The sequence below is a fragment of the Mya arenaria genome, chromosome 6 (genome assembly GCF_026914265.1).
Source record: "Mya arenaria isolate MELC-2E11 chromosome 6, ASM2691426v1".
Taxonomy (NCBI): domain Eukaryota; kingdom Metazoa; phylum Mollusca; class Bivalvia; order Myida; family Myidae; genus Mya; species Mya arenaria.
In genome coordinates this window covers 81,043,040-81,053,671 of record NC_069127.1, presented here as the reverse complement: position 1 = coordinate 81,053,671, position 10,632 = coordinate 81,043,040, and the positions used below count along the sequence as shown (strand labels likewise).

Below are 10,632 nucleotides of genomic sequence, written 5' to 3'. Positions count from 1 at the left end.
TTTACTGCTCCTTCTACTGTGTTACTTGTTTCACATTACCACCATGATTGGTAGTAGTGCCAGGCATATTTCTTTTATGTTAAACCGTCCTTGAGCAATTTTATTTTACACTGTATTGGGGTTTTGTCGATTGCACTGCTTTCTCAGTTTTTAAAAGCATCGCTCTGACACGTGGTTTATATTACCACAATGATAGGTAGTACTTCCTAGCATATATATTCGACCCAGGCCGACCCTTTTGACTACCTTGCCCTTGAGCATCGTCTTTATACCTATCATCATGGTAGCAATAACAACGTAACTTCGTGGTTTTACGTTTTCGCTTACTAATGTTAGTAAGACCTTTAAGTCCAATGTATATTTTTTCTGCAAACAAATAATTCCCGGCCATTTCGAATGTTTTGGATGATTTTTTCATAGTGCCGTTTTCGACCAATTTATGATTGTTTTGATTGTCAATGAATTAACAAACTTGAGATACACTGTCGTCTCCTGCCTCATTGGGTAATATTTTATCAACTTTTATGTAGATGGTTGGCATGTTTTGGAGGACACCTTAAAACAGTGGATAACATATGCAGACTTACATGTTATATCGGAAGAAAGCATAACTTTCTTAAATTATTAATCTACACAGTCATACCATCCAAGCTTTTCTGTAATTCAATGGCTTTTTATGCACATTTATGAAAGCTGTCTAAAACAAGAGCGGTGTGGTGGGTAACCGAATTTATTAGAAAGTGCTTTTTCTGACAAAATAAAGGTCAAATTTTGCAAATAGTAAATATATAGGAGTTAACAGTGATGTAAGCTTATGTATATCTTTGTTTGTATTGTTTAGATTGTCATTTATAAAGGTTTGCTGATTGTTTTATATTTATCAGACTATCTCTGAAATTATAATGATCATTCCACTTTTAAACACATACTTTTACAATTAACTCATGCAGCTTACCAGGACGAATTCTAACACTAATATAATAAGACATGGTTTCTTCTACTCAGAGAAATACATGTTAAAACGTCAACACCGGTACTGATGAAATACATCATACCCCAAGGATCGGTTTAAGGGCCTAAAACTTTATCAAATATACCAAGTCAGTTGGGGACATTTGTAGAAAACTAGAAATCATAAACGTAAGCATCATTTTCAAACAATAAATGTTTGAAATATAACTTTAGTTAATCTCGCTCTATCAGATCAAATGTATTTGTACTTTCTGTATGTATAAAATATCAGTTTATGGGTTTCTTTTACACTTCATGATATTCTTTTAACTATGTCCGTATTTTTAGGTTAATTGTATGAACAATAACCATTGTAACCAGAATCTAGTTTCCCAAGGGAACTGTCATTGATGTCTTAACATCGTGGTATTTTTAATGTGATATGTTTTTGATGTGTTTAATGTGTGGATTATGTTGACATGGTTTCAGACAATAAAATGATTCTGGCCTTTCATTACTTTATTTTCGTCAAACCGTATATAATATAGAATACTTATATTAAAAATATTTAGGACAGTATGGTGGTGAAAAGTTTACCTTTTAAAAAAATGAAGATATACTAACAGATTTGTTCTTTTACAAAAAACAAACAATGTTTCTTATCATTGTAATATTTTCTACTAAAGAGTTGCATTGCAATAGCAATCAATTTTAGTTTGTCTTAAATATTCTCATTTATACCAATATATTTCTTGCAACAATCAATCAGTGAATAATATGCAATATTCAGAACAAGGTGCATTAAATTGATAGAAAATAAAGAGAATGTGTTGTTTTGAATTAATCATTTCATTAAAATGAAGAGTTTTTGAATTTAAATTACTTTCAGCAAACAATTGATGAACTGAAGACTTTAAATAGTCATAACTCAATTCAAAATTGGCGGATTTTAAATTATAATAGACGAAACCCTTACAGTGATGTATCACGTGACAATAATACATGAGATGGTGTGTTTACGTTGTTATTGCTACTTCTGCTTCCTCAGTATTAGATATATCCCTCTGTTACATTGTTCACATAATCACCATGATGTGTAGTAGTGCTCGCCTTCCTTTATTGTCAGAAAAACCCTACTCGTATAAGAGTTTAATTTTGCACTGATCCTGTGCCAAATAAAAATTACTTTCCTTAATTTAGCCATCAATACTATAATGTTTTGTTTTTATTCCAACACTTTCCTGAGTCAGATAAAACAACCCGTGGTGAAAAACAATGGAAACTTAAGGGATTAGTAATGTGATAGCCATTGTCTATTTGCTTGATGTTTATGCAAATGCTATCTGAATTATAGGATGTTCCACATGGAATCCACACAAATTTGCATAATACAATATTTACAATTATCAATTAAGTAATTTACACATGCATCCCTTATTCAGTTTCATGATATAAAATATTACCAAACTGTTTTCGTTTTGTAGCTCTCAAACAGCAGTGTAAATCGAAGTGGTCCTTAAGCGAAGGCTTCTTTGGTCGATGCAAACCTGATTATTTTGGCAAGTTTTGCGAGAAAACGTGTTAAAAACATTGTTTGAATGGAAAATGTTATATACCAAGTGGAATTCGTTATGACTGTACACCTGGTTATTTTGGAAAGTATTGTGAGAAAGCTTGTTCAAGAGAATGTTTGAATGGGATATGTAATAGCTCCAGTGAAATTTGTCAAGACTGTATATCTGGATATTTTGGCACGTATTGCGAGAAAACTTGTTCAAATGAATGTTTGAATGGAATATGTAATAGCCCCATTGGAATTTGTAAGAACTGCACACGAACGTATTTAGAAAGTTGTTCGTTAGAATGTGGCCAGGGATGTCGCGAAAGAAACGGTTTCCCGCTGTGTGACAAACAAGTCAACCCCTTAAAGACTCCTTTGATAGTCATATCATCCATGTTTGCTGTGGTTCTCGTTGTTGTCGGGATTATCTGCTGTTTTTGGAGTCGAAAAAATAAGGGGTGAGGGAAAAAACTAGCGAAAACGTGTACTTGTAACTAGATAGGTTTTGAAATGTACATATATATTGTTAAACTTTCATTTGTGGCGTCCTTCAGACACACACGTTAAGATTCAAGTTTGGAGTTAACATGGCGTTTTTGAAACGTAACAGTATACTCTGCTTCTGAATGAAAATAAAGGTTTTTGGCATTTGCTTCTCTTTATAGCCATTTTTATATAAATAGTGCTGATTAACAGAACAAATCATGACAAAAGTGCTTTATTGTTGGAGTTAACTACATGGGATAAGTTAAATGGCATAAGCACATCATATTGCAAGTTATTTGTTACAAATGCTATTTGGCTTATTTTGCGTTTGAAGGGAAATCTATTCTATTAAGTTTTTGTCGGCATCATTGAATGACGATGCACACCTACTGAATATGACAAAGAGTATTATATTTCCATTTTGGTACAAAAAGGCTTCCTGTTGTTTGAATTTGCAGGTTTAAACGTCAGCAAAATGAGCGAAAGGAACCACGCCGAGTATTTCCATTTGGTGTTCCACCAGGACAACAACCCTCCGGGTCTCTGAGACGGTCTAGTTCTAACGCGTATGCCGACATCAACGAAGGTTCATACAGATATATCAGTATTCAATATATTTAAATTTCACTTTAGACATATTGTTAATGTGTGTGCCTATCGCTCACACATACTAACATATTGGTACGATTGCACTGAAATGAAACCGAACATTTATAATTTATAATCATGTTAAAAAATTGATTGCTATTTTGCTGCCGTAAAGACAGCTTTCTGTAATACTTGGATAAATGTGAAATTAAAGAAAGGCTTTAATTCTGTTTTCATTATGCTGATTGCAGATGTTTGGTACTACTGAATAGCGATTTATTAACAGTTTTTTATTTTTTTTATTTTTATAGAAACCATGGGACATTATCATTACATCTGTGAACAAAACTCAACAGAATACAATGTTTCAATCAAATATCGGTCATATATATGTGGGCAAACGCTCGCAAAAAAGTTTCAACGGGATCCTCAGACAGAACCGACGCAATAGAATGGAGTTGCAGAACCATAGCAATATAGGAAACAGTGAAATAGCCACCAGAAGGAGCAATACAAAATATAACCAAGATAGCGGAGCTCTGCCTACAAACAAAATTATGGACGACAATAACTCCCGAAGGAGCATTACACAATCGGAAGGCAAAAATGAAATCGACAGTCCCGACGAAACTAAATCCAAGCGGAGCTTCACACCTTCTGATGATGATCTTGATAATGAATGTAAGGAAAACATTACGAATGGATTAAATCCCCGACGTAGCGTCGTAAAATATAATAGCACCATTGCACCTGTGTGCACGAACAAATATTTGGACCCTGAAGCACTTCGTCAAACAATGCTGAAGACCAGCAACAGCTAGCTGCTAAATATGTCGACGAGGGGGAAGAAATATTTGGTGTTATAGGACAATTTCAAGTTAATTCTATTCATGCTATAGAGAGGGAAGACTTTGAAATGCCTAATAATGAATAAGAACATCAAAATCTAGAACAAATATAGAGTCGTTCGTATTAACAAGTCGAACAACACTAGGCAAAGACAACTGTTGTGCAGCTGATAGAGATTTAAATGAAACACGACAGACTGCTCATTCGCAGCTCAATGTAAAAATGGACTATAAAACAATCACCAAAATATTTAGCAGACATCAAAGTGGTGAACTAAAACGAACTAGTATCTATTATAAAGATGATGTATGATTCAAATTTGCAATTGGACCATTAACATTTTAGGTATTAGCCTGAAAGAGAGATACAATATGTTAATGGCACTGTCTGTCGTCCGTCCGTTACAACCGATGTTTCGGCCATAGATATATATTAATACTCGGATTTTCCTTAAAAAAACTGTAGATAATTATTAAAGGCCATGTCGTGCATAACACTGGAGTCGTCAGCTCAAAAGTTAAGGAAACACTTTTAGGACAATGTTGTATGAAAATAAAATAAAAAATAAAAGTATAAAAATCTGTGACAAGAGCATTTGTCACGTTCATATGACAGCTCTTTTTAAAAACTGAGTTGATACATTTTAGAAGTATTTGTGATATATTGCACATTTTGTAGAAACTAGGTGATCTTAATTGAGACGTATGCATGATTGAATAAATATATCCTTATTACATTATTATGCTACATTATGCATATACGCGTATTTAAAATAACATGCCTATTGATGATATTTTATCGTTTTAGGTATGTTTTTGGCGTTCACCCTGTGCCATCAAACGAGGTTTATATTTAAACTTTCTTCTACTGAGCTTCTGTAGTTTTTCATATTAATATTGTATAAATTGACATGTGAATATTTGCACAGCTCTATTCTTATTATTGATGTATAGATGCGTATTCAAAATTCCATGCCTGTTAGAGCTATTGATGAAACATCAAATACGTACATGCAGATGAAACTTTTAAAGAAAAGAATGAGAGCGCCCAACGAGGGACTCGAACCCTCGACCCTCAGATTTCTGCGCGTATTCCATACGTAAAAGTCTGATGCTCTACCGACTGAGCTAGCCGGGCTCTGAAAGCACATAGCTGACAGTTTGTTTTAGACAAGTGTTGGGGGTTTTTTTAAATATAGTTTTATGACAGGTGACATTGACGGTCAGGGATGGTGAAAACATTTATATAAATATATTTTTCATATAGCAGACTTGCGCTTATTAGTTTTGCTTTATTACTTGACAAGTTCAGGTTTATTGAATAAGGCGAGTTGCTTGACCTAATGTTCCACAAGATTGTCTTTCCTTAGGATTGCTCGCACAATGTGTACAAATATGCAATAGACATCGTACGGGGTCACGTGCCTAGAAGAGAAAACTGTAGGTCATACCTATGTCTTGCGCTAGGATAACTCGTACTAAAAGTACAAACATGTAATAGTCACCGTATTTAGACAAGTGTCTAGACGGGAAATGTGGGCCATGAGTCTGTCTTGCACTAGGATTACTCTTACCTAGTGTATACACGTGCAATAGACATTAAGGGGGCACGTGCCTAGATGGGAAAAATGTAGATCGCAACTCTGTCTTGCCCTACGATTATTCGTACCATGTTTATAAACATATAATAGTCACAGTACGAGGGCAAGTGCCTGGATGGAAAATTTAGGTCACAACTCTGGTTTGCGCTTGGAATACTGGTACCATACATGCAAGCATGCAATAGTTACAGTACGGGGGCAAGTGCCTAGAGTGGAAAATGTAGGTCACAACTCTGACTTACTCTTGGATTACTCGAACCATGTATGAAAGAATGTAATATTACAGTACGGGGGCAAGTGCCCAGATGGAAAAATGTAGGTCACAACTGTGGTTTGTACTTGGATTACTCGTACCAGTAAATGCAAGCATGCATTAGTTACAATACGGGGACAAGCTCCTAGATGGGGAAAATGTAGGTCACATCTCTTGTTTGCGCTGAAATAACTCGTACCATGTATGCAAGCATACAATAATTAACGCATAGAGACAAGTGTCTAGATGGGGAAAATGTCGGTATCATCTCTTGTTGGCGCTAGGATTACTCGAACCATCTTTACAAGCATGCAGTAGTTACCGTACGGCGGAAAGTGCCTAGACGTGGAAAATGAAAGTGCCTAGACGTGGAAAATGTAGGTAGTAACCCTGCCTTGTAGCAAATGTACAAACATGTACTAGTCGACGTATGGGGGACTAGATGGAGAACATGAAGTTTATAACTCTGGTTTACACTTGGATTGCTTGTACCAAGTGTACATTCATACAAAAGTCACCGTATTGGGGCAAGTGCCTAGAAAGGACATATGTAGGTCACAGCTCTAGTTTGTGCTAGGATTACTCATACCATGTTTACAAACATGCAATAGTCGTCGTACGGGGGAGGGGCAAGTGCCTACACAAAAGAGATGTTTGTCACAACTCTGGTTTGCGCTGGGATTACTCGTACCATGTTTATAAACATGCAATAGTCGTCGTACGGGGGCACGTGCCTACAAGAGAGAAGTGCAAGTTGTTTAACTAAATGTAATTGGGGTAAATTCATCCATGGGTAAAGCGAGTATTTTTATCAAAAGTATAGGGTGCCTGGTCAAGACTAAAAGAAGTCTAGAGACTTTAACCATAACGGTTCGCACAATGGGTATGAATATGCACACATCGGCTTACCGGGGAGAGTATCGGTAATTGCAAATAAGTTAGTTTCATCCTAGGTTAACAGACATAATAAAACTACATCCAAGACCATTGTCATATGGATTATTTGTTCGTGAATACCATGTTAACTATAATAATATAATAATAACAACCTAGTTTCATCATGTCTGACCGATACAGCCGATACACTTGTTTTAATAGAAAAATACGTACCTTAAATCTGACAGGCGAATTATCAATAACGTACAAGAACAAAACTTTAAAAAACTTTAAAAAAAGAAAAGAATAAGCGCCCCCGACCCTCAGATGAGATTTTTTCAAACATAAAAGTCTGATCCCTACCTACTGAGCTAGCCGGGCTCAGTAAGCAAAGATTTATTTGAATATGTTTTAATTGTATTTACAGAAAAGTATGTGCAGTAAATCCAACAGATGTACTGTACATGAACTTGATACTCTGAAAATAAATATAAATTATTTCAAAATTTAAATTTAAGATTCTGATCACCTGTAACACATTCTATAATTTTATATTTTTGTCATTTCTGCAATTTTCTGCAAATTTCACAAGAAAATAAATGTCTTGCCCTTATCTCAAACTCATTTACTGAAACGATAAGACAAATCCCCCTTAGTTTGTTAAATGGGGGCAATTAGCCTTCCCAGCTATGCAACACTAACTTCAAAAATGGACGTTGGAAAAGTAGAAAATGAAAATGCATATTTTTATACATAAGCGCACCTTTGCCTTTTACTATGACTATCTGAAAACATCATCAATTTTCGGAAATATCAAAGAAACTGCATCACCTAAATAAACATTTTTGAGAACATGTCCATTTGCAGAACATCCAGTGGCACTACTTACATCTTAAATGACTTTTGTAAACAACGTTTTGTTTTGGAAACAGTCAATGGAATTTGATTCGCAAATATGCATTTATTTGAATCGGAAACTCTACCGCGCCCTTACAATTCTTTTCCTTCCAAATACTTTTTACTAGAGCTCTTCATCACCCAAAAGAAACACAGGGAAAACCAAACTCCAACCAATCATTATAGCAAAAGCATTATGACATTAATCTCAAATAATCTGTGTTTATTTATAAATAGTTGTTATAATTCATTATTTAATTTTGAAGTCACTTGAACGTCACGACAAACAAAGGTTGAATGAAATAACCTCGTTAGTTATCTTAAAAAAAGAAAACCAACAGAGCGAGAGAATAGCCATGAAAATTTCAGCCAATGAAATATATTTGTGAGAGACCGTAAAAAGGGTTGTCGTTTTATAGAATTACGTTATGGGTGACAGTGCCGGTCAGGGATGGCAAAAACATTTATTTAAATAACTTTAAAAATGGCAGGCTTGTGCCAATAATTTGGGCTGTATAACTTGGCAAGATCCGGGTCATTTAATAATGTGCGAAAACCGTCTTGAATGTCCTCCAAGTATATACATATATAATTTAAGGTATAAAATATCACTTCCGCGGACCAACTGCTACATAATTATAACTTTTTTAGAAGAAAACGTGCAGTAAATAAAGTTAATCTGTAAGCGCAGAAACGAGGGACACAAACCGTCGACCGTCAGAGTTTATTTTAAACGTTACAAAATTAACATATTTTACAAATAAGCTGGTGGAACAGGTGCTTTTCTCGACCTATTGTTCCACAACTTTGTCGTTCCCTAGGATTGCTTACACCACATGTACAGATATGCAATAGAAACCGTACAGTGTCAGGTGCCCAGAAGGAAAAATGTAGGTCACAACTCTGTCTTCTCCTAGGCTTATTCGTAGCATGAATATAAACATGTAGTAGCCAGCGTACGGGGGCAAGTGCCAGGACGTGGGAAATGTAGATAACCACTCTGTCTTCTCCTAGTCTTATTAGTAGCATGCGTACAAACATGTGGTAGCCACCGTATCGGGGCAAGTGCCAGGACTGCCAAGCAGTCACATTATGAAAAACTAGCTACTAAACTTTAGGAAAAAAACATTCCCTCCTTCGACTTTTGGAAAACCATAAAGAACTTCGTTATACCAACAATTTCATCTAAAGAAATCCCTCTACTTAGCAATAACGGTATCATCTACGAATCAGATACAGACAAAGCGAACCTACTAAACACTTTCTTTCAATTTCAGACTCAATTAAATATACCAAACAGGCCCCTTCCTTCCTCTACTGACACTAATAATCCAAAACTACAAGACTTTGTTATTTCACTTCAAGATGTAATTGATTCAATGATGGTTCTTAAAACAGGCAAAGCAACTGGACCAGACCTAATAAATAGCTATGTGCTGAGGGAAGTAGCAATTGAAATTTCATACCCACTTCGTGACCTTTTTAATACCTCACTTCGTCTTGGTAAAGTACCATGTAAGTGGAAGCTAGCTCATGTTTGTGCTATTTATAAGAAGTCTGACCCTCAAGATGTTGGAAATTATCGTCCTATTTCCTTATTAAGTGTTGTCAGTAAGGTTCTTGAAAGAATTTTGCATAAGTATATGTTCAATCTAACACCATTTCAATCTGGTTTTGTTCCTAACGACTCCACTGTCAATACGCTGGTATAGACCTATCATTCTTTTTGTCACCCTCTAGATGAAGGTAAAGAAGTAAGAGCAGTATTTTGTGATATTTCGAAAGCCTTTGATCGAATATGGCATGACGGTCTAATCCATAAACTTCGTGCAAGTGGCATACCGTTTTTATATTGTTATGGCTTTGTGATTATCTCAGCGAACGTAAACAACGTGTTGTTCTTTCAGGTTCTATGTCTGATACGGTTACAATATCAGCTGGAGTCCCTCAAGGCTCAATTCTTGGGCCTCTGCTCTTTCTTATTTACATTAATGACATTGTTTGCGATATACAATCACATATACGACTATTCGCAGATGATACAACCTTGTATTTAATTGTCGAAGTTTGCCGCGCAGCAACTTACTGATGATCTAGAGAAAATTCATATATGGGCTGACAGATGGCTTGTTACATTTAATCCTGCGAAAACCAAATCGCTACTATTCACTAGAAAGTCTAATAGGCAAGTGCACCCCTCAATATTCATGAATAATACCCAACTATCCGAAGTTACAACTTATAAACACTTGGGCGTCAATCTTTCTAGCACCTGCTCCTGGCACGATCATATTCAATCCGCCAAACAGAAGGCTTGGCAGCGAATTCACTTCATGCGATCATTCAAATACGTTCTTGATCGTAAATCGCTTGAGGTTCTGTATTTCACATTTATTAGGCCTTTGTTGGAATGTGCCGATGTTGTATGGAATAATCTGACGCAAGCTGATGAGGATGACTTAGAAAAAATACAACATGAGGCGGCCAGAATTATATCGGGTGCAACTCGACTAGTATCTTTAACCAATCTTTATGTTGAAACTGGAATCGAACCACTCAAAGAAAGGCGAC

General features: G+C 35.7%; 1 non-coding gene across 1 annotated transcript; it reads right to left on the bottom strand.

The window, feature by feature from the left end:
• Nucleotides 1-5,479: 5,479 nt before the first annotated feature.
• Nucleotides 5,480-5,572, bottom strand: Trnak-uuu (transfer RNA lysine (anticodon UUU)). The gene is made up of 2 exons: nucleotides 5,536-5,572; nucleotides 5,480-5,515 (listed from the first exon to the last, which is right to left on the bottom strand). It is a non-coding gene; the product is annotated as a tRNA-Lys (tRNA).
• Between the last annotated feature and the right edge of the window lie 5,060 nt (nucleotides 5,573-10,632).